We start from the raw sequence: 26,953 nt of genomic DNA on the forward strand, positions 1-26,953 counted from the left end.
GGGCAAAAACCTCCCCCTCGTCTACCTGGCAGGCCAAAAAGGTAGGCAAGAAACATGGTAAGAGATGGAGAAGAGGAGCATAAAAGAGCTGGAGGGTGTTTAAGTATGGCAAAATTGAAGAGAGGAGACAGGGGTACTAGCGGTATTACAAAGCTGTGGCAAAGGAAATGACTGAAGGTACCATGGAAGGGAAAGATGGTATGTTTGCAGTAGAGATGATCAGAGACCCAAATACAAATCTGTATAAAACTAAGCTTCATTTGCTCACATAACTTCAGTAGGAAAATAAAAATAATTTAAACATTTGTATACATAATACAAAAGTGAGTTTATCAGCACAACTCTTGCATTTGAAACTAACTGATTAAAGACTTATTTATGCATAGCAATTTCAATCAAGAGCTTCTGGTTCCCATCTCCTGCAAAAAGTTTTAGAACCAACAACTGTCATCATCACACATTTAATTTGTTTTCAAAGACTGAAAACAAGGAAAACTTGTTTTTTCCTCAACTCCCGGTTTCTCAACAGTGAATGAGCCAAGTAAAGAAACCAGGGGGAGGAGGGGAGTATATCTCCCAGAAGAAACTAGTGCTGATTTAGCATACCAAGAAATGCTGACCAATGACTTCCGTGGGTCATGTTTGTGGTTTATAAAATATGAGTTATTTTAATAAGTTGTAGTAAGTTTAGGCCTTAAGACAGCAATAAAATCCACGTTTAATTTGAATAGACTCCGTTGTTGTTAAAAAAATAAAAACGGAAAATTGTATGTATACATCAAAAGCATCAACTGAAAAAAAAAAAAGTTTTATACCGTCTTTGGAAAAAATAGCACATTTTCTCTGCTACTTTCAGATTTTCTTCCAAAGCAGGTTAGTCAGCAGTGTTGCACAATAAGTTGTCCAGTCCTGAAGATATTAAGTATGGCAACAAATCACCCAAAAAACAATTCCAGATTTTTGAAAGCACCACTACTCCAACTCAAGTAAGCTAGTCCTCTTCTGATTTAAGCAATATAATCTTGAATTGTTAACAGATCAGTCAAATATTGATCCATCTCATGAAAATAAATACAGATCCACATATTTTTATGATAAATTGTACCCTTAGGGTTTGCCTACAGAAAATACTCATTAAGACAAACTAAATTAAAGCCACTTCCATTCTGAGTGAGAGACCACAGAAAGATTTAACTGAACCGCTTGAAATTCAGACTCAAATTCATCAGTTCAAGTCTTCTTCTGCACCTACACTGTTGACAAGCCCTAAAGGATGAGCATGTCCACTTACATTGTATCCTGGTTTTACTCAATACAGTCAACCATTAGGGAATATTTGGAGGTGCTTTTTCAGAAATTTTAAAACTAAGAGAAAAGTTTAAGAACAATTTTGCACAAAACTATTTTCAGGTATTTCAAGTTAGCTCGAGTTTGGGGGGAATTTTAGGTTTACTCCATTACACTCCCTTCTTGCTGTGCATACCTATGACAACCCCCAACTGCCTCTGCAATACACATCCTGCTGTAGCAATCCCCTTAAGACTGTTTTTGAGGTCTCGTTGTCCCAGGTAAGCTCCCTGTACTTACAGATGTCACTTAAAGGGTAACAAAAAAGAAAAAAGACCACAAATCATTTTGTCTGACCTAGGCAAGATGAACAATGGACAAGAGTTGCTATTAGTAAAAGCAGGTTATTTTTGTGTACATTTGGACTGTAGATAAGCCGAGTCCAGGAAGAGCATAATCCCAGAGCACTGGCTCTGCAATAACACCGTGTCTACATGGCAAAGTCCTGGCAGCTTAGGAGAAATCGGTAAACTAGAGCAACTTACTCCAGTTTTAAAATGTGTTATTTAAACTGACCCTAAATCGAAAAAAACAAAAAAGAAAATCACGCAAGCAGCTCGAACTGGAGCACGCCTAGGGAGACCGCATTCAGCTATGCCAGTGCAACTTAAACACATTTTCCGTTGGTCAATACAGAAAACGGCAGATCAAAGCGAGGGGACGGCGAGCGAGGCCCCGCCGGCGGCGCAGGAGGCCGCGGCTGCCAGCGGGGCAGCAGAGCCGCCGCCAGCGCCGGGACGAGCGGGACGGGGGGCGCCCGGCAGCAGCGGGCGGGTCGCGTCCCCCGCCGTCTCCCTCGGGGCGGCCGCGGCGCTGACAGCGGGCGGGGGCCGCACCTCCCCCTCCACCTGACCCGCCGCCGCGCCGCCCGCCCCGCTCGCGTCTCCCGCGCCGCCGCCGCCTCCCCTCCCCCGCCCCGGCCCCTTCCCCGCCGCGCCGCCGCCCCGCGGCGGGAGCCCCCTGACGGCCCCGCCGCAGAGGCAGCGCGCCGTGGGCGAGGCGGCCGCAAACGGCTCGGCAGCGAGCCGCGACCCGCAGGTACGGAGCCCACCGACCCCCCGCCTCGGCCCCTGGCAGCGGGAGCGCGGCCGCCCTCGCAGCCGAGGCGGGTCCGCGTCCCCGGGGCTCAGCCACCGCCGGGAGCAGCCGGCTCCGCTCCAGGCGCAGCCACCGAGGAGAAAGGGCAGAGCAGGCAGCCCTCCCCTCCCTTGTCCCCTGCCGCTCACCAGCCCGGTCCTGCCCCTACCTGTGTCACTCCCTCCCGGCGGCTCCCCCCGGGCCCGGGTCTCGCTCGGCGCCGTTCGTTTCGTTCCTCATCTAAAATGGCGGCCTCACACTCAGCGAGACATTTATCCTCGGCCTATCGATCCGTCGGCGCTCGGCTCCTTCCCTTTCGCCTGTCTCTCCTTCTCCCCCCCCCGTCCGCCTCATCCCCTCCTTTCGGCCTGAGCGCGGAGCGCAGAGCTATCGATAAGCCCTACCCCTACCCCAACCCGCCACCGCCCCCCTACCCCCCCCCGTTGCGCGCCGCCATTTGGGAGCCGCGAGCGAGGCGCCGCCGCTTGCCCTCACCCAGCCGCTGGCGGGGGAGGGGGCAGAAGCGCTCCCTCCGCCCTTCTGCTCCCCCACCCCTTCTCCGAAGCCCGGCGGCGGCGAAGGAGCGTTGCCGCCGCGCCGAGGCGCTTCGCTCGCGGTCGCCCCGTGGAGCCGAGCGGCGGCGTCCCTCAGCGGCGGCCGCGCCGTCCCGCCACTTCCCCGCGGCCCCCGGCGCCGGCGGGGCTGAGCGCGGCTGGACGCGGTGGCTCGCTCGCTCGCTAGGTAATCCGCCACACCAAGCGCCTCGGCAGCCGGTTAGGGAGCGGGGCTCCGCGGGCAGGGCGGCGGCTGCCTGCCCGCCCCGAGCGAAGTGCGCAGTTCTTACCGGGGGGAGCAGCGCCCCTTCCTCACGGCGAGGGGGGCGGCCCTGCCGGCCGGGGCGGCGGAGCGTGCCTGGAAGGGAAAAAAAGCCCGGCCTGCAGCCTCCTTGCGTGGAGGAGACGGGGGGCAGCCGCCCCGCAGCAGCCCCGGCGCAGAGCTCCGCGCAGCCCCCTGCCGAGACCGGCCAAACCGCTCTCCAGGCCCCGCGGCGGCACCTGAAACCAGGCTGCTTTAGGTCAGGCTTGGAAAACACCCGCTTCAAAGTAAATGACAGTCAGTTGCTTCGCGGTCCCCAAGCAAAACACGTAAGGAGAGCCATCGCAAAGTGAAGCGTTTCTGCTGGAACGCTTCTTGAAAGAGCAGGCACGTTTACGTCTACAGTTGTATAAGTTAAATTAATTAGTAATTAAATAAGCACCTCTCTAAAAGGAGCCTCCAGCAAAATCCTCTCAGCCTTATTTGGGATTTCTCTACAGAGAAGAGGAAGGCTTATTCTGACACAAACCAAGGCTTGAGTTCAGCTAAAGTCACAGTAACCTCATAGAGGCGTAGCAAGGGCAAGGAAAAAAGCAGTACTGTTGGGCTTTTCTCTCCAAGCAGCAAGTAAGAGTAAACATACAAAAGCTCCAGCTACTGCTGTCCTGCAGGAAGAGGTGTGGTTGCTAAGTAATAGCAGATTGAAATTGGGTTGGTAACCAGGAGCCCTAGAAGCCTGGAACAGAAATCCTCATGCCCCTAAAATATCGTGATTCAGTATTTGTGCATTATTCCAGTGTACTCTAGAAGTTACCCACATATTTGAGTGTAACAACACCTTCAATTCAGAGGATATTGCTAAGAGAAAGATCTAACTAAACTTTTGTAGCACTTCTGTACCAGAATAAGGCTAACCACATACAGATCTAAACTTTTATATTTAAAAAAGTGCTTATGCTCTTATTTTTCTCCTCCCCATTGCCATGGGCTCAGGCCTACCAAAAAGTGCAAGACCAAGATGGTATCTATGGAGGACAAGATTTACGAATGTGAACACTCTTCAAATTTTCATAGAGTAGCTTTTCTCTCAAGTATCACATTTAAACCAAATGAGTCCTCTGATGCAGATATACAATTTACATGACTTTATCAGGAGTGATATCCATGTATCTGACTGCAAGAGTTGGCCCAGGAGAAAAATAAAAACTAAACACAAAGGACTGTGTACAATGAATAGTCACATTGCTTAAGAGTAAGCATGTCCGTATAATATTGGGGACAGCAGTATAGATTTTGGCAATATATACAAAACCACTTTAAGTGCAGCAATGTAAAATATGAATAAGAACATGGCATGAGACAAAGTTTTAAAGGGGTGAAAAAAGGGATCCTGCAGGGGAAAAAAAGTGGTTTTGACAGAAGGCCATTCATAAAATTTTAAACTTTCAAAAGAACAGAATTATGGAACAAATGAACCTAGATACAGAGGAAGCAATGCCAATTTCTAATAGCTAAACAACATAGTCCTTGCAAAGATACATAGTCATTACAAGAAAAAAAACTCAGGGAAACTAAGCAAAAGAAACTCAAACAGCACAGTACAAAAGTAGAAGGGAAACAAAAATTGAACAAAACTTCCAAAATAAACTGAAACTTACTAGCATTCTTCATGGGGTTGATTTATGTTATGTTTGTGTTTCAGGGTTCGATTTACAATACGTTTAAGATATGTGAATGTCCAGGTATTATACTTTCAATTGTCCTAGCATATAATCAGATCTTACGTTTTCACTGTCTGACGTGTTTTTTACTTCTATACAAAGCATTTTGACGAGTGGTTAGAATGAGAGCCAGTACAACTAGGGTTTAGCATGGGCTAAGGACAGTAACTGTTACGTCACATTGAAAAATTAGGCAGATTTGTCTAGTGGTTGTAGCCTTGGAAACTCCCTTGCATCGAATGGCTGTGTCACGCTGGCAAAGCCATCTCAGCTTTACAAACTTCCAATTCCTCATTGATAAAATTGGTGATCTTTGAGAAGTGTTTTGATACTGACTGCTGAAAAGAATCCTGTAAGAGTTAAAACTTACTATTTATTCATTGTGGTTCAGTTTGCAATATTCATGCTTTCCCAGTCTACTTAACTGGGATTACTTGAAGAGTCTCAGTATAAAATGTTTCAAGTAACATCCTATACGCTTAATTGGATCTTTGTTATATAAAGTACATAAAAGCTTCAGAAGAATGGGTAGCAAGAACTAAAACAAATAATGCTGGTATGGGGCAGAGATATCTATGTGTACACTTTCTTATGGAATTTTTGATAGCAGATCTTGTTTACTCTTTGAGCCAAGGATTGCTATAGACAAATTTGCTTTTATCCAGGGTTTTTAATCTGTGCTACATTCAAAGCACTGTACTCTCACATGTTGCTTTGGTTCATGCTATAAATTATTAATTTCACTGTAAGAATGCTTTTGAGTAAGAGAACATTGCTTAGAAATTTAAGCTGTTAGACACAAAAGAAGTCCAAAGTACAGAGGCAATGAAGAAAGCAGCCTTGAACAAATCAAGCAATAGCAATCTAACAGACTACTATTACAAAGGAGGAATACTGTATTTGTATGACTATGAGTAAACTATTTATATTTTATATTTTAGCTCAAAGACTTTATCGCCCCCCCATATCACTGAAGTGATCAAAGAAGAGGGGTGGGAAAATAATCTATAGTTTGTTTGTTTTCCTTGCATTGTAAGATTTAAATTGCATATATGTTTACTTTACAACAACAGGACTCATATATAGGGCAGTTAGCAAAGCAGCAAACTTGTTTTGCTGGAATGGAAACTCTAGCATAGTCTGTTCACATTAATTATTTTTGTTGTTTCATTCTGAACAAACTCTTAACTTTCATTTTATCCATATCCAACTAGATGTGGTTGCTATTGGGTTGGCTACAGTGCATACCTTTTCTCCACTTTATTCAGTATCTTTTCAGCCGAATCCTGAAGCTAAATCTCGGGAGTTTTTTCTTTTTCTTATTAAAATAATAACTGACCTGCCATAGGCACAACACAGAAGACATCTTCCATAAAAAGGATCAGTCTATTATCAGTCATGGATTAAATGTGTAGTCACTTCATTACTTCCCCCAAAAGGTTGGATTCTGGAATGGATCTATCTGAGCAGTTCCTGCACTCGGGGAACTCAGTGCCAGGCAGTCAGGCTGTGAGAAGGGGTGGTGTAAGCCCGGGTAGCTGCAGAGTCTAGCTCCCAAAGGATTTCTTTTAGCACATCTTTGTCCCTGTGTAGTCAAGTCATGTACTTACAATACAGAACAGATAATCTGATGTGAACCTTGTATATGCTGTTACTACTTTACACTTCACTCCATTATCTATTTCTAAATTCACTTTCATTTATTTACTTCCAGGGTCAAGCTAATTTGAGTGCTATGAGACAGTTAAACTTTTGCTATGCTCTTGGTATGTGTTCCTCCCCCCCCCCCACACACACACTTTACCACATTAATTTGTTGGGGTCAGTTTACTTGCTAAAGGTTGGTTTTCACAGCATTTACATCCTGAGACCCAGTGCCTAAGGTAACTATATCATGCTGCAGTTACCTCTACAATACTGCAAACAAATTTTGCCTCATTGATTCACCACTGCATTCTGTCTTTACACTTAAGTCACTTTTATAAAAAAAAAAAAGTTAACACTTTCATTTAAGAAGTATACTTTTCACAAAACATACACAATTCCTTGTAGTGTCAAGGACTGTAGTCCTCTACAGACTTGTATATTTCTTCTTCCAAAACAAATTCTCTATAAAATTATAATGCATCTGTTAGGTATTCATATGTATATGATTCTTGAACAGTCCGTATATAAACTTAAAATTTGTAACAAAAACATCAAATGCAATAAATTTTCAATGCAAGTTTTTGTGGAAACACTTCAGAGTAAAATCAAAACAAATTTTCATTAAGCCTGAGAGAAATAAACTAACTATTGTGAGAGTAGCAGCACTATAAAAAGTAAGCAATGATCTTTCACTGAAAGGAAAGGTGAAGTTAACGTCACCGATAGTCTTGCATGAAGAGAGTGCTTAAAATTTTCAACAGACTGTCTACTAGTTTTCAGGCCCCCATATGCTCCTGCTATAATTTATAGTATTGCAGATATCCAGTGTCTCTGGGCTTGTATGTAGTGTAGTGGAGAATTTCATCTTCTCCAATTCCAGTGCAATGCAACTTGCTTCTAGGGAAACCCAGAGGCACTGTACTACCCCATCCAGTTCTCTCAGACTGTTCTCCAGACAGGAGGAGTTAAGTTGCATTATTATATTTCAGATACTCATTTACTTTACGTATTGCCAAGATTTAGCTTTCTTATAACATGAAATTAAGTTGTGACACGTAACAATGCTGGTTATAACTTTGAAGCCTGGATTTTAAGCACAGGTACTGGTTACAGAAAATTGTTTGTACCTGCTGTATGACTCAGCCCATGTCTATTGACTCACTTTGCTGTTATCATACCTTGGCTACGAGTTTGTTTGCAAACACAGTGCAAGCTGACTAAAATCACTCAAGCCGTGTGGTTTCAAAGTGATCACTGTAAAATTGTGTCTGACATACAGTTGTATTTTATTAGGTCACCATAGCTGTTGCTGTTCCCTGTAGTTAGAAATGCAGTTGAGGGATAGCAGTAGGGGTCTTAGGAGAAGGACTGAGTCTCTGGGTAACGTTCCTTCTGTCAGAGACAAAATTTAGGAAACTTCAAAGAGGAGCATAAGACATACCTGTTAAGTCAATTTATATAGCATTTTATACTGAGAATACAAAAGCAGTAAAATATTAATCTAAAATCATTTTGATCAATTTAACATGGAGCAGCTGAACTGATGGGTGCCATCCGCACAGTGAATAAATATTCAGTTTGAATAAGCAATATATGAGCTCCAACAGAAAAATCTAGGCTTTTATTTTTTTGCTGCCTGAAGAACCATTCCTACTTCACAGACAATAAATATAGCGCTTTGATTTATACATGTATTCTATTTTTGAAACCTAACCAAACTGGTTTATTGGGTTTATTTTGACTTTCTGAAACAGTCTAACCACAATAAAAATGTATCCAGAACTAGGTCCTACAGTTTAAAAATAACAAGGCATAAATAGCTCTTTCCTGACAAACTGTTTTAGAACCTAGCCTGAATATATAATTGCACAGCTGCAGAAGACTTTCTTTTTTTTTTTATTACATCTAATACAGAGCTACATAAAGAGATGGCTGGTTTGGAATGACCTCAGGTTATGTGTTGTTTTTGCTGTGCATGGACCATTTCTAGAGTACACTGACTTAGCTGCATTCAATACTTAGTCTTTCTGGAAATTATTCAGTGTCATAATATACATCAGGATGACAGCACAATTTCAGTTTTATATATGATCAATCATGAGTATCACATCAGTAGTGATAAAATTTTTAAATTGATGTGTGTGTGCATATATGTATCTGACTATTTCCGAGCGTGTACATATTTAAAGCCAGAACTGCTAACTGGAAGACAGGCAACAAAATAACATCAAAAATTTCCCTTTATCTTTTCATAGATCCTATTCATAGTGATTCTTCATGACAAAGCCAAGCCTTTCTGTAGTTTCAGAGGGGAACCTATTCTTGTTGTCATATGTTGTCTGTTGTGTACAAAAACACTCTTTACGTTCTTCTTGACATCGCACTCCGAATCTAGCTTTGATAAAAGCTAAGAGACAAGGGATCAAAGCAGTCTAGGCAGCACCTCTAACAGCTTCCAAGCTGCTCTCCAGCACGGCTATTCCCAGATAAAGCCAGACTCCTTAGAATACAGGTATAAGGTTATAAATACATTGAATCTTTGAGTGATGCCAGATACGTCTGTCTAGCAGGAAGACAGACTGAAAGTCCATTTTAGCCTATGTGCATCATTCATGTACTGAGAGAAACAGACCTTTCATTTACTGGATTCTGTTATAAAAAGCTGTGCAAAGGACAAAAATAGTTTGGCATTAAGCACAATGCTGTTTATCCAGTGTGTTTCAAGTTCATCTTAAACATTCAGATAAACACAGATAGGTGATCAAAAGCATACATTACCTTTGACAAATAAGCTAGCCTTTGATACTTTGTACATCAGTGTCAAATAGAGCAACTTATGCTTAGACAATTATGTTTCAAACACATTTTTGTTAGTGTCTGAAGTTATGACTACAGGAAGGGTTTTTATTACTGTGCTGGTTGAGCTTCATAGCTGTACCAGTACAAGTTTGAAATGAGTACTGTATACCAGCATGCCTTAAACAGACTTCAGAGCTGGACTAAGATGCATTAGTGAAAATTTCAGTGCATGTTGATGGGGCACAGCTCCATTACAGATGCCACCAGTATTATTCTTGTCAGCAGCAGAATGCATCAATGGCTTTCACCCTATGAAGTTCTCTAGACCTATATACCAGTTTAGGTATGCAAGTGCAGGGTTAGGGGGAAATGTGTATATCTATGGGTAATTTAGTGTCTAAGTTATAAGGGTGGGGGGTATTTATTTGCCAGATATTTGATGTCATTTGTTAATTTTTTTTTTTAAATACAAATTCATTTTTCCATAGACTGGACATTGGTAATCAGATTGATGATATGCATCAGGGTCTGCCTGCAAAGGAAAGGTCAGTTTAATTACGTTTATCCTAATATAAAAAGATGTTCATTTTGGTCTTATATTTTATATATAGAAAAAATTCTTTCTGAAAGATAATAAAAGAAAAAAAAACAAAATAATGCCATGAGCAAAACAACTAAATTAGTTCAACCGTAATTATCAAAGACATCAGGTCAAAGGAATGCAAACATACGAGTCTATTGCCATGCCTCACTCCAGAGCTCTAGTATGCTGTGTTAGTAGATTTGTTAAATCTTTCAGCAAATGCTGAGAAATGAGTATCAGCATGTCTGTACCTGAGTATCTTTAATACTTTGTAGATGGATATCTAATACTCAGATTTACTCAGATTAATTAATTCAAATATTCCTTAATTTCAAACATCTGGTAGAGACAGTAGCTTTCTATTAGCAACAAAATAGGTGAAATGCAGGAATAAAGGCTTGCATAAATGGAACAGTACCATAAGTTAAAGAAATAATAATAAAACTGATAGTAGTAATGTTTTCACAAACAGAAGGGCTGTGTAAAAAAATGCAATTTTTTTTGTGGGACAAAGTCCTATTTTTTCCATACAACAAATGTTGCTAACATCTTTGTGAGTTAGAATATTCTGTTTCAGTGTTCACACAATAACTTTGAGATAGGAAATTAAAACAAAAAAAAGGTTTTTTTTAATATATGCAAATTGAAGAGAGCAAAAGGAGCAACAAATTCTTGTTGCCATTATACAATACATATTTGCTTGTAATTCCAACTTGGGGCTTGATGACTTGAACATAACACTATTTAGTTCTTTTATATATTCCAAGATACTACCTTAATTTTAAATCAAGTATTGCTTGCAGGATCACAGAGATGCTTTATGGTGGCCTCACGACAGCGTAATTAAAGTAAAGTTAAATCTTTCCTGGGGCAGGTAGGGTGAAAAAACAAAAGCAGCACTGCTATCTAAGGAGGATCAGTGGCTGAGACATCTCCTCAGGACACACTTGACAGATACTCCTCCTTTACAACTGCCTTTTCATAATACACTAAGGTGGGTTTTTCACCTCTTGTGAAGAGTGAGGTTGATAAGAAACATTATGACAAAGAATCTTGCATCAGAGGGCTATGATTTTCAGGTGCTTTACACCAAAGTCTTAAAGCTGATCCAGTACACTCTGTGTAAATGCTCTAACTTACTTTATCTGGCTGTCAGGACCACAGAGTTCAAAATTAGCTATTTCAACTAAAAATTTGGGTGAAACATTCAGTACAAAGCAACAATTTCTCAAGTAATGGATGTTGATTTGTCATGTTTTCATGTAGGCTCATGCTCTTACCTGTCAAGAATGCAAGCAAAATGATTTCCCCCTACCCTTTTTTTTTCTAGACTTCATTTAACTTTTGATAACAGACTCAACCAAGTTAATTCTCAAGTACATACTGGTGATTATAGACACAGTTTCATTCAGAATAAAGAGTGAACATCTTATAAGCAATTATTCTGAGTGTTTGAAATACAGGATACATGGGTAAAAATTAATATTTCACACCTGTTTTGTTTATATTGGTGAAAATTCAGAATAATTCAAATGAAACCACAAGTCTAACCTCAGATTTTTACTGCTGTAACAATAAAACAGGTCACTGACATGATTTACAACTTTCTATATAATTCCCACATTTTACCTTTTAACTTACACAGTCATCCTTTCCTCCCAACTTCAAATATCCCATAGAGATGTAGGAAAGCAAGCTGTAGCATAGAACTTTGAGACAGGGGGATGAAAACCAGAAATAAATAAAGTATAGAACATATCAGGATTGAAAAAAAAAAATACCTGTCAGTATCAGAGGATTAGGACTTAGTTTACTAAAAGCAAACTTACTAAATTTACTAAGTTTAGTAAAAGGAAAAAAAGGGGGGGGGCACCTTCTTCAGATGTATCTGTCATTCTGCTTTGCTTCTGGATTCTCTCTAAGGTAGGCCATTATTTTTAAGTGTACAAATATGTGACGATATGTGCCAAGCCTTAGCACAATTATATCTTCATTTGAACACACCTTAGACCAATCTAGAGTATTTAAACATTATCCAATGCAAAGCTTTGGCATCAAGCGCTACCTTATCTGTAACAATTTGTTCTTGCAATATTCAAAGTGGTAAAATTTGGTATTGCTGTATATCTCAACTCCTTGTAAACCCCTGGTAGCCTGAGTAACAAAGAGCAATTAAAGTGTTATCACAGTAAACTTTCTGAATTACGGATGTTAAGTTATTCTGCACATGCAGGAAGCAGTATTTTATATTTAAAAGACTAGATTTAAGAACTTATATTTATCAAAAGGAGTGAAAGATGGCAGCCAGTTCATACATTTGAAAAAAGCATAAGTAATGAAAGCTCACATCTCGAGCAAATAAAGGAAAAACACGCTTATTCAATAAAAAAAAATCCCATTTCTGTAGCAGTCACAGGACATCCATGAGTACAGATGAGAAATATAATCTGTTCTCATACTTGACACAATATAGTTCATATAAAGCAACACATCGTAGATTTGTTTTGGTTTAATACAGGCCATCTAATTCACTTGAGCATTTCACTTAATTGAAATATGTTGAAAATCCTGCTTTCTCTTAGGGATAGGAAATAGATTTGAGTGACTGAAAATCTTTTGGTTATTTTTCCTGGTAGCTTTTTGTTGCTTGTTTTTGTAGGAAGTTAAGAATTCTCTGAGGAAAGCTCCAAGATGTTTGTGTGGCTTTATGAGTAATGGAAAGAATTTACAACAAAATACGCTACTGCTGAGCAGTGATATGGAACAATAATTAATAAAATAATCAAGAAGTAACTGTAGGTAAGATTCCCATTGTATAAAATAGCTTTTCCTTGATGAAAGTGAAACTATTGCAAAGTAACTTATATGAAAGATTTGAAATTATGCTTGCTAAGGCAGCCTTACTTGGAATTTGGCAAAAAGCCAACATGTTCTGATTACCTTTATTTTGCAGTTCAAGTTCTTCGTTAAAAAAGTGCTGCCAGGAAGCAGCTAATTCTGTAGAACTTTGATTATGCTGAGTAAATTCAACTGTTCTCCTGGGCCAGAAATCTAAGAAGTCTGTCAAAAACCCAAGAATATACTGAAAATGTTTTAACAATAAAAAATAAAAAAAATAAAAAATAATAAAAAAAAAAGCTTGACAATAATAGAAAAGGCTATATAGCCAGAAGTGAGCAAAATTAGAAAAGTTCCTTTATGTAGGTTATTAAGAATAACCATTTATTATTATTTTCTGATGAAAATGGGTAGTTTTCACATGGAATACTGCATTCCTCATTCAAGGAAAAGAAAGAAAGAAAAAAAGCAATTTCAAGAAACACTGTAGGATTCCTCTTAAGTTTATTACACAGAAGGACAGAATATAATATTATTCTTTCATGATGACTTAATGCAGTGGAAAATTTTCAAAGCAATAAGCCATATAAATACTACCCTTATACCCCACCATTTACTAGAAGGCATAACACCCTTGGTCTTCATTAGCATATCAGAATGAATGAAAGTCCTTATGAATGTCAGTATGTCCTACTGAAGCAGTTGTTATCTTCCATACAATTCCTTTCAGTTCCATTAGCATACATCTTCAAACAGTCCAAGCTGCTTTATTTTTAAACTTAACCCAAACTTGTTATTCTGATTTCCCATTGATAAAAGAAGAGTAAACATATAGCAAAAAGCCTACAGTTATCAGGCAACCTTAATCACTATCTGCCTTCATACTTTTCTCTCATCCCCCGCCTTTACTACTGCCACCAGTTCCAGAGTTGTCCAAACCATCCAAAGATGAGTTGCATCACTGCACTGCATTAGATGTGTGCCACCCAGCACGCTTCCCCACTTTGAATGCAAGGTGCATTTATTTGTGTTTATGAAAAGTTGCAGGGGGGCTCTCAATTTACAGAAGTTACAAAAGTAGGCTAAAAGAGAAGATTTGCAAAATATTCTTACTAAAATTAGACATTCTCAGATAGATTTAGCTGAATCAGTCTTTATATTTCATTAGTGACCTTTTTTTTTTATTATTAGTTAAGCAGAGTGAATACCAACCTGCATAAAAATCACAAATGATGTGCCCAAAACAAATCACAAGTTGGATAATGTGGACAGCAGTTCATCTTTTTGGCTGGGGGCAAAGCATCAGACTGCATGAGAATATTTGGGCTATATTCCTGACTCTACCACAAGGAAAATCTATGGATTTGGTTATTATATTCTCTGTACCTCAGCTTTCTCCTTTGTAAAGAAAAATTCGGAGCACTGCTGTGCTATAAGGCTTAGAGTGTAATTTCACAATATATTTAATGCAGTCTAATTATAGACTGCTGCCAAAGGGACAGTCACTTTTTCCCCTTTCACCCTCAGCTGCATGTTTCTGCCCCTTCTCTCACACTGGCTCTAGCAGTCGTGAGACTGCATGGTGAGTCAGGCTTTTAAGTTTTCATGACTAATCCCAGCTCATCTTGATCAGTACACTGAAAGGAGAAGGGAGCCGGCCTAGCGGATGAGGTGCACAGAGGCTGGAATCTCCCCATTTGGCAACAGCCTCCAGATCCAGTTACTTGGCTGGTGAAACTGCAGCCTTAACAGTTAGGAACTCTCAGATCTCAGAAAGGATATCTTTCTGCACATGCAAATATCGCAAAGACTATTCCTTTTTACTCCTACCTTTATCATGTCAACATAACAAGCAACAGTATTATATACAGTCAATAATATTATATACAATCAATAATATATACAGTCAGAGCTGAAGTTGCTAAATTAGTTTCTGTATATTTTGCATATATTCCATATGTGTTATAAAGAGGTAAAATAAATTCTAAGTATTGTCTGGTTTGGGGGGAAAAAATGAATTCTATAAAAAGATTATAAAAAAAGAACAATAGGAGTAGATAGGAAGGTAACTAAGTTTGCTGATAAACTTTTTTTTTTAAATAGTCAAAACTAAAACACAGAAGTTGAAAAAGCACAGTATTAGATCATGAAATAGTAGATTAAATCTTATATACATAAATGCAAAGCAAGGGTCTTGGAAAAGACACCCTAAACCACACATAAACAGTAAGGATCTAGCTTAGCTCTTGACACCCAGATAAAGAGATGTTGGATTTACTGTGGATAGCTCCCTAAAAATGCCAGCTCAGTGCTCAGCAGTGGTTGAGGCGGCAAACAATGTTAGGAATTTAGGATGAGAGCCAAGAACAAAAACAGCAAAAAAGTATTTATTGCACTGCATAAAGCAAAGATGTGCCCACATTTTGAATATGGCATGCAGCTCTGTTCCTGTGCCAGATAATGTTTAGTAGAATTAAAAGAAGAACAGAAAAGGGCAACAGGGGTTATTAGAGATATAAAAGAGCTTCAACGTGACGAGAGACTACACAGATTAGGACTCTTCAGCAGGGAAAATAAATGGATGACTGAGGGGAAAAAATAATCTTATTTTTATAAGGTGACAAGTGCTTGCCTGATGGAACAGATAAACAGAGAATAATTATTCAATATTTATCATTACATGGGTTTAAAAAACAAGTCAATTACCTCTTTCATGACCTATAATTATTGCATAGGGGCTAAAAACAGATTTGAAGAGGAATTAGGCAAATTCAGAAAGTAGCTACTTTGGTGTGTATTTGGAGGCATTTCCTGTCCTAGGGTCTCACAGCACCTTACCAGCCACAGTGCATCCAGGAAGAGGCTTGTTTAAAAAATAAAAATAAAATAAAATAAAGCAAATATGAAGTGTTTTCCCCCTATTATGACCTCGCATGTTATAGCGATCAGTGTAAAGTTTTCTTGAATTGGAGGTTGATTTTTTGTTTTTGTGCATTTGAAAGTCTTTTACAGTTTTTATGTTTTCTCTAAGCTGTCTTGGGTTTTGTGTTTGCCTTACTATGATTTTATATTTAAAATACCAGAGCTAGGAGCTTTTTAATTCTCATTTAGGAACAACTTACACTTTTTGACAAATAGCTTCTTGCTGCCAGTAGTGCTCTTTGTTCTGCTGTGTGTCCTTCTTAGTTTTGGAGGGAAGGATCTTTTCAGCATTTATTTTTAAGTCAGTAGATTATGCCAAGTCTCTAGAATAGCATCTTTAGACAAACTGTAAGGTAACTACAAGCACTTTGCCCTTTTAGCTGCTACTTCTAAATGAAAACAGAAATTAATTTGCCTAAGGGCATGTAGTGAATCAATGAGAGAAATCTGGGAACAAAAATCAAGGAGCAAAGGCTGGCAATCAGTTGTTTCAACATCCAAACCATATCACTTTGTACTGAGGAGTCTGTTTTTGCCAGAATATTTGACTGTGTTACGCTGATGACCTGCATGGACTTTGGTACAGGAGATATTTCCACTGACTTCTTTGTCAAGGGAATCTAACTCTTTAATACACAATCTTATCATTTGTTGGCTTTTTACAAAAAAACCTGTCATTGATTTGGAGAGTAATTGGCAAGGCATGCTCTAAAATTTAGAGACAATAAAGCTTGTGAGCCAATAAAGCAGGCCTCTAACCTGAAGCATCTAAATTAAAATAGGGTTCGAGGAGTCATGCTAACTGAAGTGCCTTTTGCAGATGAGCTAGATCTAGACCGTTAGCCCTTAAACAGTATGCTGCTTAGCACTGAAAATATACCTAACTCCACACAAGAAGCAGCATCCTCAGAAGTCCCGTTTGAGAACCCTCATTGGTTCAGCACATTCACAGACTTTAAACTTTATATATAATGTAAGTAAGGGGAGCTTATATATGTGATCTTTATATATAATCACTGATAGATAGTGACATTACACTACACAACTCGCCCCTGCAATTCTTACAGTATAACAACAATAAAATTCACTTCTTGGCAACAGCTATCACGCAGTTTCACTATACTGTCAGACAGTCACATCTACATGAGAGGGTCTAAAGATGAACAATATTGAAATGTTCCTGTATATCAAGATTTCAGTTTTGTATTATCTCAGTAGAGACTTATAATATAAAACCAGCATGCGTACCCTACTGATGGGGTACAACTGGGCAGTCCCAGAGAAAGAGCCTTCCATTTGTGCGATGAGACTTAATACAGTTTGATTACAACTATTAAGGACATCTCTGAACTGAATTACCAGATTTCAACCTACTCTGATTTCTGCAAAATTAAAATATAGATCTTAAAGTGTTTGATGCCTCCGTAGCAAATATATGAAGTATGATAGAACTAAACTGGGGAGACTCCCACCAAAAGGGTATACACAGCTGTTGTAAAATTAATTTCTACTTTTACAAAGTGCAGTCAACATTTAAATTAAGACAGTGTTTGTGGGGTTTGGGGTTTGTTTTGTTTTGTTTTTTTCCATGACTTGATTTGGGTGGGGAAAGCAAAGATACTGCTTATCATCACAGTTTCACTTTTAAATGACAGCACCTCAGTCAAGTAATTTCAAGCCATTTTCATACCTTTTCTAGTTCTGGATTTTCAGATGTTTAGATGAAGTGCAGATCTGATATCTCAGGAAACTCTTTGTTCTTTTGCTTGATTTACATATTGAATGGCTAGTGGATTACTTTCCTTTTAATACAATTATTGAATCACTGAAAGGGCAGGCTTTCTCTTTGTGTCCAAAATGTGCCAAAAATACAGGCACATTCTGTGACATTCTTCTGACAATGAAGAAAAAAAGAAAAAAATGCGTTTTTGAAAGCTAAGAATAGAAGAATCAAACTGAATGCTTCCATTTGATGAACAGGAATAGATAATCTCTCTCTTGATACACATTACTTAGTTTAAATCATGTACTTCTGCTAATTTGAGAAGGATTTGAGACACAAGATTTATATTCAGACCTGTTTTCTGAATACCCTATAAGTGTATGGATGTTGATCTAGGACTGCCTAGCCTTATTAGAAAAAAATGTGGCTGAGATTCAGGGGTGGTCTTGTTCCTTCACAAAATCCTAACAAACTTCAGGACAGTGAGTGTTTTGCAGTGCTTGATCCCTGTATAATTAACATGACAAACACACCATTTTTCCCCACATACCCTCAAATTGGAGGACAAAGATTAGTGAGCAATATGGCATAAAAATACTTAGAAAATTGTTTACAGTGAAATGGAAATACTAGATAGTTTACAGAACAGCTTTTTAACCCTTCAAAATTTCTTTAAATAACCTGAGAATCCTTGACAGGTGTATCCCAAAGAAATATCTGGCGTGTTAACTTTTGGAATGAAGATACATAAAGTATATAAAAAGATGGTTCTATCAGAGTTTTTGTTTATAGGTAGCACTTTTTTGGCAACAGAAAGCAACATTAAATGTGCAGAAAAAGCAAATTTGAAATAAACAGGATTGTCATCCCAGACTGCTCTCTAAGAAAGACTCAAGATTAAAAAAAAATAATAATAATACTAACATTTTCCCATGCAGGTATTCTGGAAAGTATAGCAGACTCCACCCAACATAATGAACAGACAGTTTACAGAAAAGCCAGGCTCAAAAGAGAAGTAAAATGAGGAACTCTACCATCAAAATTACAGAAGTTAACTAACTAAGTAAATGCACAGTGTTAAAATTTATCATCCTGATTCTAGGAACTAAGTGATATGACCGCAGCCTACAAAAATAGCACCAGAAGGAGTCACATGGAGTGATGTAATGTGAACATGGAATAAATCCTTGGGTTTTTTGTTTGTTTATTTACTAAAAATGTTAAATTCGGAGAACTCTAGGAAAAACAAATCACGAGAAATGCCCTAGTGCACTGAATCAGGTCAAGGACAATATTTATCTGTATGCATGTGATGCTGACATCAATATCCCACTGTAGAAAAATCATACACTAACATTGGCACACAGGTGCAAAACGTGCACAGAAGTAATGGATAAGACACTAATTTCTGGGAAAGTTACTCTGTATTAAAGGCATCATCTTATAGCCACTACAATTTCTTCTGTCCTTAGAAGTAGATGTAGGAGTGTTCAACACCCCATTATGGGCATCCTTCCTCATGAGTAGATCATGACTCTCTGAAAAATGGAAGATTTGTGTCAGTTGCTTTTCTACCATAAGTTCTTGTAAATAAAGTTACACAGGAAATTTGAGATGCAGTAGAGGGCAGTGCTTTACATTTCAAATTTGCCAGCTTTCACTCCCACCCCTGTAGTGATATGCTCCAAGATACGGATTTCCAAAGTCTGAAATTTTTTGGAGATACCTCATTAAAAATGTAATCCTAAATCATTTCCAAGGAAGCCAGAAAGAGAAAGCAAAACAACTCCCAAAACTTCCTTTAGAATATATTGGAAAACACATGTACACTCACAAAACAGCACTGGACTGTAAATGGTTAAAAAATATTAATGGCTGTATGCAGTGTGCTAATATGCTAATGCAAGCAAAAGCTTCATTCCAGATGCCCTGGTGCATGAGATCATTGGCCAAGTGGCTGGATATTTCAAACCACATGAGAGAACCATTGCTCTTTCCAGTGTGGAACGTATCCAGAGGAGGGGGAAAAAAGAATAGTTTAAGAGTAAGTTTTAGAATCTCCTTTAAAAGAAAGCAAAAAAAATGTTGTCCTGCTATGAGTTGCACTGACTTGCCAGGTCAGAGTTTTTGAACTGGTCTTGAATTTAAATTAGCCAATAAATGGACTCTGTATATTTTCTTTTTTTTCCACCACATCATAACACTATTGAGGAATTCAGCAGCAGACTTGTTTGGCTTTGGAGCCTGTCATAGCTCCTGGTGCTCTATTATCCAACTCCCTTAATTCCAGTTTTATTTTATTTTAGTGTACTTGAATATTCAAGTGTGATGCTTTACAGCATTTAATTCTCTTCATAGAACTAGGTGTTAATGAGGAAACAATGTGGTTGAAAGATAAAATACACAATAAAATACATACAATAATGTTATAGCAAATTTTAGATTATAATGAGCAACAACAACAAAGGCATTGGAGTTGAAGCAGTGAAGGGCTCGAATTGTGGCTCTACCAAAAACTACTTAGTCAGGTCATTTAGGCTCAGAGTCAGTAAAGCACTTAACATCTGCTTAAGCATATTTCAGTTACTCACCTAAGTTAAACACAAGGGATGGATTTTCAAGAATGCTAAAATGGCTTTGATAGCAAAAATGCTATCAGCCTGAGGCACTGTCAACTTGCAGTGCAGTATCCAGGAATATCCATTGTTAGCCACACCTATACCTTCAAAATCATTGAATCAAAACCATGGGATTACACCAGACTAAACTTTTCTGTTCTTGTTAAAAATTAAATAGTGACTTTGATTTCCTGTAGGGTGGGGTTTGGGGGTCTTTTTTTTTTTTTTTTTTTAAGCTCCCTCAGCTGTCCCCAAAAGATTTGGGGAAATCATGAGTCACACTAATACCACTATTCTCAAATTTACTTGACCCCTAATTCAAAAGCTCTTCTTTCACATCCACATTTCACTCTCCTCATTAACAGGGAGTTAATTTTACTTCCTGGCTTGGCCTCAGCATTGCTTCTTCTTCTAGACGTAGGGCAACAAGGAAAGCAGCTTTTCAGAGGAGAACTTTCCTAGGGAGGGCTGAAATCTGCAGTGGAGCCTGAACTTCTCATATCTTCACAAGACTGATACCACTCCTGACCAAACTTGCATAATTCAAGTCACAGGACTTGGAGAAACTGAACTAGATAGACCGAGGCGAGATCTGCAGCTCTGCTGTAAGTTTTACACATGTCCACATTACTTGGGCTGTGTCTAAAAGGCTCCAAAAGAGCCATCTCCGGATGGCAAAAGATAATCTAAATATCACAAGATTCCCAGTTATACAGTAATGAGAACTCAAGGCAGTTAAGTGTGTTGGAACATATTTGGAAGAGACGTATTGTTCAGTAAGGGCCTCTTGATGCCTTGGTTTTCTGTCCTTGAAAGGGAAACAGTCATGCTTCCCTTGTACTTTCAACTGTTTATGAGGTATCAACATTGATTATATGAGGGACATACTCATCTGTAAACCAGAATTCTTGCTTGCATGAGACTTAACTGGAATATTGACAAGAAAAGTATTTCTAATGCCCGTTGGCACTGGAAAGATACAGAAAAAGAGAGCTGTGTTCATTAGGGGAGAAGAATTGGAAAACAAAAACTATAACGCTTTGAACAGGAAGAAGGATTAAAGAACACACTAGAACAGAAAACAGAAGTATTTACTGAATACAGTTCCCACTCCAGCCATCAATCAGCTATGCAAGTGTTATTCCACTGCTGGTGAGAGGCAATCAAAGCATACAGCAGAAATCAGGCAGAAGTAAACCTCACCGATAGTCCTGGGCCAAGCAGGTGTATGTGCACGTGCTCAGGCAACTTCACACCTATAAGAGAAAGTTCCATCTGCAAATAACATGCTCCTTTATCTGAAACTTCTGCCTCCCTTCTTTGCTTTGGGGCATGGGGAAAGAAGAAAGAAAACAGACTCAATAACCAGCAGAGAAACTCATCATTGAAGGGCATGCTCTCCAAAAATACCTGTCTATGCACATCCTTTCCTGCTAGGGAAGGCTGGTTCTCGATTAAGGGTGTGTTGGGGTTCCCCCCGGCCCCACTAATTCTTATCGCTCATAGCATTTTTACATTTGTTCTGAATATCCACAAGGTCTCCCATGTCTGCCTAGGAAGGGTTTCATTGGAGTGCCTGAAGTCCAAATGGTCTGCTTTTGCTCTCTATGTGCAACAGAATCAGAATTCAGAGTTATTTGCTTCTCAGCATACCGAGATGGCTGTATGCTAGACGAATATTGCACCTTGATATCTAGCACCGTGTTATCCCCAGAGCTTGTGATGGGAGGAAGAAAATTAACACCAAGCTCATGTTGTAGCAGTCACTCCAAGATCCTCAACTGTCCCTCTGAGGTTATTTTATAGGGGCTATATTGGCCCAAAATTGTAAATGTCTGAGAAGTATCAAATGTAAAAGCTGTCACAAATCAGCAAGTCCCCTAAATAGCAAAGCTGATTAGCACTTTGTTTCCAAGCTATCATGTGATACGCAGTTCTCTTGCTTTGACTCATCTAATCTTTAATGGGGGAGGAATATTAAACACCACTGAGATATGCCAGGAGTTCTGGAGACTGGCAGGTAGTATGACTTATGGATCTTTTTCAAAAAAAGATGTTCAGACTGTCACTGGGGAGTTTAAGAAAAAAAAAAAGTTGTGCAGCAACAACTTATTTTGATTTCTCTGGCCACATTTTATCAGTCTTACTAGCATTAGCTCTGGTCTCCTGAAGCCAGTAGTATAGATCAGCAACTCAGTATTTATCCCTGGGAAGGGAAATTCTTCCCTATGTCCTTAGCGGTATGGCTCATTCATGAGATGTCCATTCCTCAAGCCAGACCAAGATTATAGTTGCTGGCCAATTCCTTTAAGTGCTGCTAGTTCTCCGATTCTGTCCTGTGATCCAGACAGCCTTGTGGAGATCCGGCACCTCCAGCTCTCACATCATTTTCAGCTCTCTGTGGAAAACCCCTTTGACTAGCTGCCACTTCTGTTTCCTGGCCTCCAAGAAACCAGATCATCTAGTCTGCTGCTTCCCATGGCAGGTGGGCCTTTCCTTTTCTCCTTCAGGACCCAGTATGATTTTTCTTTTCTGCTGAAGTTAAATAGGAAGAGGAATCATTAGTGCTATCCTTGTAGTAGGAAAGCAAGTGGAAAGCATCCAGAAGTCCTGGCTATCCCTAATCCCTTCTCTGCATCCATTCCTGCAAGCAATCGGTCCCTTTTGTTCTGCTCTCCCTCTGCTCTCTAGAAATTTCCCTCTAACAGTGGAGGACTGAAGATCATCTAGGGTTTCCTCTGTTTGTCCAGGTCTGAGAAGAGGTCTCAAGCCTGGGATAAAAGCAAATGCACACTGCAACCCAGAAGGAATAGAAGTGTAAATAAGGGTAACAAAAGCATAATCAAATGAAAGCTAACTACTGTAAATATTGATGAGGAGTGTTGTCATCAAGTCTATCATTGACTGATACAAGCAGGAAGGAGGGTGGAACACGGAGTGTGGGGGGTTGTTGGGAGCCCACGTCTTCAGGCAGTTTCAAAAGTTTCTGTACCCCAAAGTGAAATTTTACACCCTTAGGAGAACTGGCAACTTTGGAGTCAAATTCACAGTGCTCAGCATAATCAGTAATAATAATAATAATCTTAAAAGACAGACTAAAACAATATGCTTTTCTTTTTGCTGCTGCTGTTGTGGAAATTTTCTTCCTCGGGATATTCTGGGATCTGACCTGTGCTTTTTGAGGTTAATTCTGCAATACCACCACTAAATTTATAGTTCAAGATGTATTCTCCAGCTATTCAAGCCGGAGAGCCTATACATAGCTAGCATAAAGAATGCTAGCTGAAGCTTAAGTAATCAAAATAAAGAAATGCCATGAAGTCATAGCCCTCGACCACAGTCATTAGGAAAGGCATTTAGGAAACAATACATTTAAAAATGGGGGGGGGGGGGGGGGCGGCACTTGTCCCACCTTTTTAGTGGAGTCTCTAAGACTAGACCATAAGGGAAAAGGCAAAAGTTAATCATAGTCCATGCTCTTTCCCATCTTTCAGTTGTCTGCATGTTTCAGGGTAAGATACAAAACTGATTTGTTCTTAGCTAGAGAACAGACTGTGAATAATGCCAGGGAAAAAAAAACAAGGTTACTTTAAGGCTGTTTTATTTGTCTTCTATCAGTCACTATTAAAACATACCAGAGAGGGAAGAGTCTGGTCTTTCAGATTCTACTTAGTATGAAAGGGCAGAGAGCTGGTTGAAAGCTCTTGAAAATGAGGATTGCTGTGGTGCTGGAGACAGAAGGTTCAAGTAGCATGCTTCCACTTTCTTTAAAGTTAGTTCTCTGCTACTTAAGCTTACCGAATACTTTAACTACATAAACTTGCTCACAGAGCAAGCTGCAAGTTTTACATCATTACATACTAGCCTCCTTCAGGTTATAAACTTTTTTTACTTCTTTTATCTGAAAGGAAGAATGCAGGAATACTTAAGCTGTAGTGACTGCACGTCTCCTATTTCCTAGGTTGAGTCCCATGACAGCGCAGTGCTATTTGGCATCTGCAAACCAATTCTTTCTGGATTAGTAGTTCCTTAAAATGGGTTGGAAGTGGCTTGGGAAGAGTTCCCTAAAATAGTACATATCTTACAAAAAGAAAAAAAAAAGTCTAGAATCCAGTTCCTTATGAGTCCTTATTCTGACAGCTGACTAAAGAACAATTACTTACCATCCAAACTGAGACTTTAAAATCTTTCATAAGTTTTAAAGGGTAAAACCAAGACTATTTTGAAGCTTGTCAGCAAAACAAAACAAACGTCTTAGTGGTGAAGTCTTGTCTGGCATGCTCAATCCCCAGGTTCATAATTAAGGTGGATACCCAAACCCTTGTCTGTTGGCTATTCTGCAATTCGTCTTTCAGTCTCTCCTGAAAGAGCTGCTCTGCTTTGTATAAATATATATTAATAGGAGCAAAATTCTGGAACTTATTTTGTCCCAGGCAACTAGAGTGTTTGCTACTTGGAATGAAGGGATGACTCTCATCGAAATCAGAAACTTTGTCTTTGAACATAGAAACTTTTCCTGACAAAAGCTTCACTAAAATAAATTAATTTCCATGCAAAACTTGGGCTTTGAATCTCTTTTTCCAATGAAAAAGCATTTTGTTGAAAGATTCTTGATGACCTCCCTTTCTAAACTGAAAAGCATTTTGAGTAATCACTACATAGGACAAGGAAATTTTTGAAAATCATGAGCTTTATCAGTGTCATCCAACAGATGCATTTTGCATAAGTAATTAACTTGAAATAAATATACATAAGCATTTTCTGCTTGTTTGCAGTTATTTTCAGGGTATAGTGAGTAATCTAACTGCATCTGAAAACAGCTGCAATTTATAGATGAGTAATCTTTGCATATGAATAGATTCTGATCTGTATATGACTAATTTCTACCTCTTCTGAAAGAGATTAAACATCTTTTGCTTCCTGTTAGAAAGCAATTATAATTTAGATAGACAATTGCCATTTTTTGCTTGAAAGAACTACTGAATTTGCTACTAATGAACATGACAGTTAAACTGGAAGCCATATTTCATTCTTAACTTCTTTCAGTTGATTGTGATATTATCCCACAAATTCCACTGGAGCAGAATCTTAGGGCCCATCAAGTGATAGTTTATGTGCAGGAACTCTGAGCAGTTGAATTATGTACACACAAGAGAATCTGGATGTTTTGAATTATTTTTTGTGCTTATTTCAAAACAGGTATTTATTACCTCTTTTTTCATTTAAGCACTGACTATATATGCTACATGGCAAGAAAAGATGTGATTGCAATATATCCATGCTAGCTTTAGTACAAGTAGAAGTAATAAAAATAAGTGAGGATAAGTTGTCATGGATGTCAACATAGAATAGCAACTTCAGTATATACATGTTCCCTGGGGTTTGGATGACTACTTATGCTCAGGCTGGCTCCAGTCTGTTAATGTTGTTACATGTTTAAAGTTCAGTAAATATAAGAATAATCTGCCAATCCTATACCAATCCTAAAATACTACCTTCACTGGGAGTGTTGATACTCCCTTTGTAGTTAATTTAAGTGCAACATTTGAAGAGATTTAGTGTTTGTGATGTAGAAACTGCTCAAGAAATTACTGCTAACAGAATTTATTGGATATTTGAATCTCTGTCTAACCAATCCTATAGGTATAGTTACAAGGACTATTGTTTCTAAAATACATTTTTCTTGGATAATCTCTAGTTACCATTTGCACAAAGTTTAATTTAAACAAGACAAGCATACTGTAAATATCCCATTTCTAAATAACTTTTTCCTCTGCTTAGCATAAAATTGACTTGAATATTCTAGGTCTTACTACTGCTGTGTGAAAGAGGTACCACCAAAGCTCTGTTAATATGGCCAGTATGTTTTCATTTCTCACCCGGCCTTTCTTAAAAAGCAAAGCATGCATATAACAGCTACTGATATTGCACAAAGATTTCTACAACTATATTGAACAGAGCTATCAGACATACTGCATTTTGCTTGTTGAATAAAAATGTTAGTGTATTTTTAATCTGCTGGTAACTGGGGACACTTAAGCAATGAGATTGTATCTTTTTATGATCTCAAAATTTCATGTCTAAATGAAACGAGGAGGGACAGAAACTGTCTTGAAGACAAAATATCTCCATGGAATATTCATTAATTTGCATTTGGAGATATAGGATACAGAAAAGTGGGACTTGGTGAAGTTTGTCATAATTGAAGGGGCAGGGTGCAATAACATAAACAACATTTTTCATATAGGTTGATAGTTAATAATATGAAGGTGTGCTAGGTGTGGAAGATGGAAAGTGTGGTAAACTGCATAAGAAGTGTTAGTTTGGAGGTAGACTAATACATCAAGCAGAAGAGCTCATTTCAAACTTTGTAAAGTGGGTTGCTAATGAACCTACTAGCTCCATGGTTCATCCCTAGTATCTTTGTCCACAAATAAACACTTCAGTCAGTAATCTCTTTCATTTACAATGACTCTGATCAGAATATGAGTGCTTATTATACACCATAGCATCTCTTTAGACTTGTAAGAGAAGTGGTATCACCATCAAATTTTAACCTGGACACAGTAGATATATAAAGCAGTATTGCACAAAAATCTGATTAAGACTAAAATGTGTAGAATCGGCCTATGTAACAGTTCTGTCTTCATTAACCTACTCTCAAGTATCTTTGGAGAAATAATAGATTTCTCTCAAGTACTTATTAGCCAGTAAATTTTTGAGTAGAAGTAGTGCATGCTCATGTCAGTAAGAAATTCACAGATTCATCAGCTCTTTAAACAATGAAATATTAATTGCTTGCATACTCCTGAAGGAAATTAGGCTTTCATGGCATTCTTTCAGCTTTGTGTGTACATGGTAA

The 26,953-nt window shown here is 38.8% G+C and overlaps 1 protein-coding gene and 1 long non-coding RNA gene across 5 annotated transcripts in view; one reads left to right on the forward strand and one right to left on the reverse strand.

Annotated features, from left to right (window-relative positions):
• The window catches only part of RAF1 (Raf-1 proto-oncogene, serine/threonine kinase), an 81,754-nt gene that overhangs the window by 44,137 nt on the left and 10,664 nt on the right, over positions 1–26,953 (reverse strand). For 2 of the 3 annotated variants that reach the window (XM_064518839.1, XM_064518838.1), the window contains exon 1: positions 2,594–2,770. The exons of the other annotated variant lie outside the window; for it this stretch is intronic. The gene's annotated coding sequence lies outside the window, so the exon portion shown is untranslated. Of the gene's footprint in view, positions 1–2,593; positions 2,771–26,953 lie in introns of those variants that run through there. 3 annotated transcript variants of the gene reach the window in all.
• LOC135329678 (uncharacterized) overlaps positions 2,246–26,953 on the forward strand; it is a 61,663-nt gene continuing 36,955 nt past the window's right edge. Inside the window, exons 1-3 of one of the 2 annotated variants that reach the window (XR_010391219.1) lie at positions 2,246–2,385; positions 9,896–9,952; positions 18,412–18,671. This is a non-coding gene — a long non-coding RNA (uncharacterized LOC135329678). Of the gene's footprint in view, positions 2,386–9,895; positions 9,953–18,411; positions 18,672–26,953 lie in introns of those variants that run through there. The other variant, XR_010391218.1, reaches the window with a different exon arrangement.

Source organism: Dromaius novaehollandiae, chromosome 12 (genome assembly GCF_036370855.1).
Source record: "Dromaius novaehollandiae isolate bDroNov1 chromosome 12, bDroNov1.hap1, whole genome shotgun sequence".
In the NCBI taxonomy this organism is placed as follows: Eukaryota; Metazoa; Chordata; class Aves; order Casuariiformes; family Dromaiidae; genus Dromaius; species Dromaius novaehollandiae.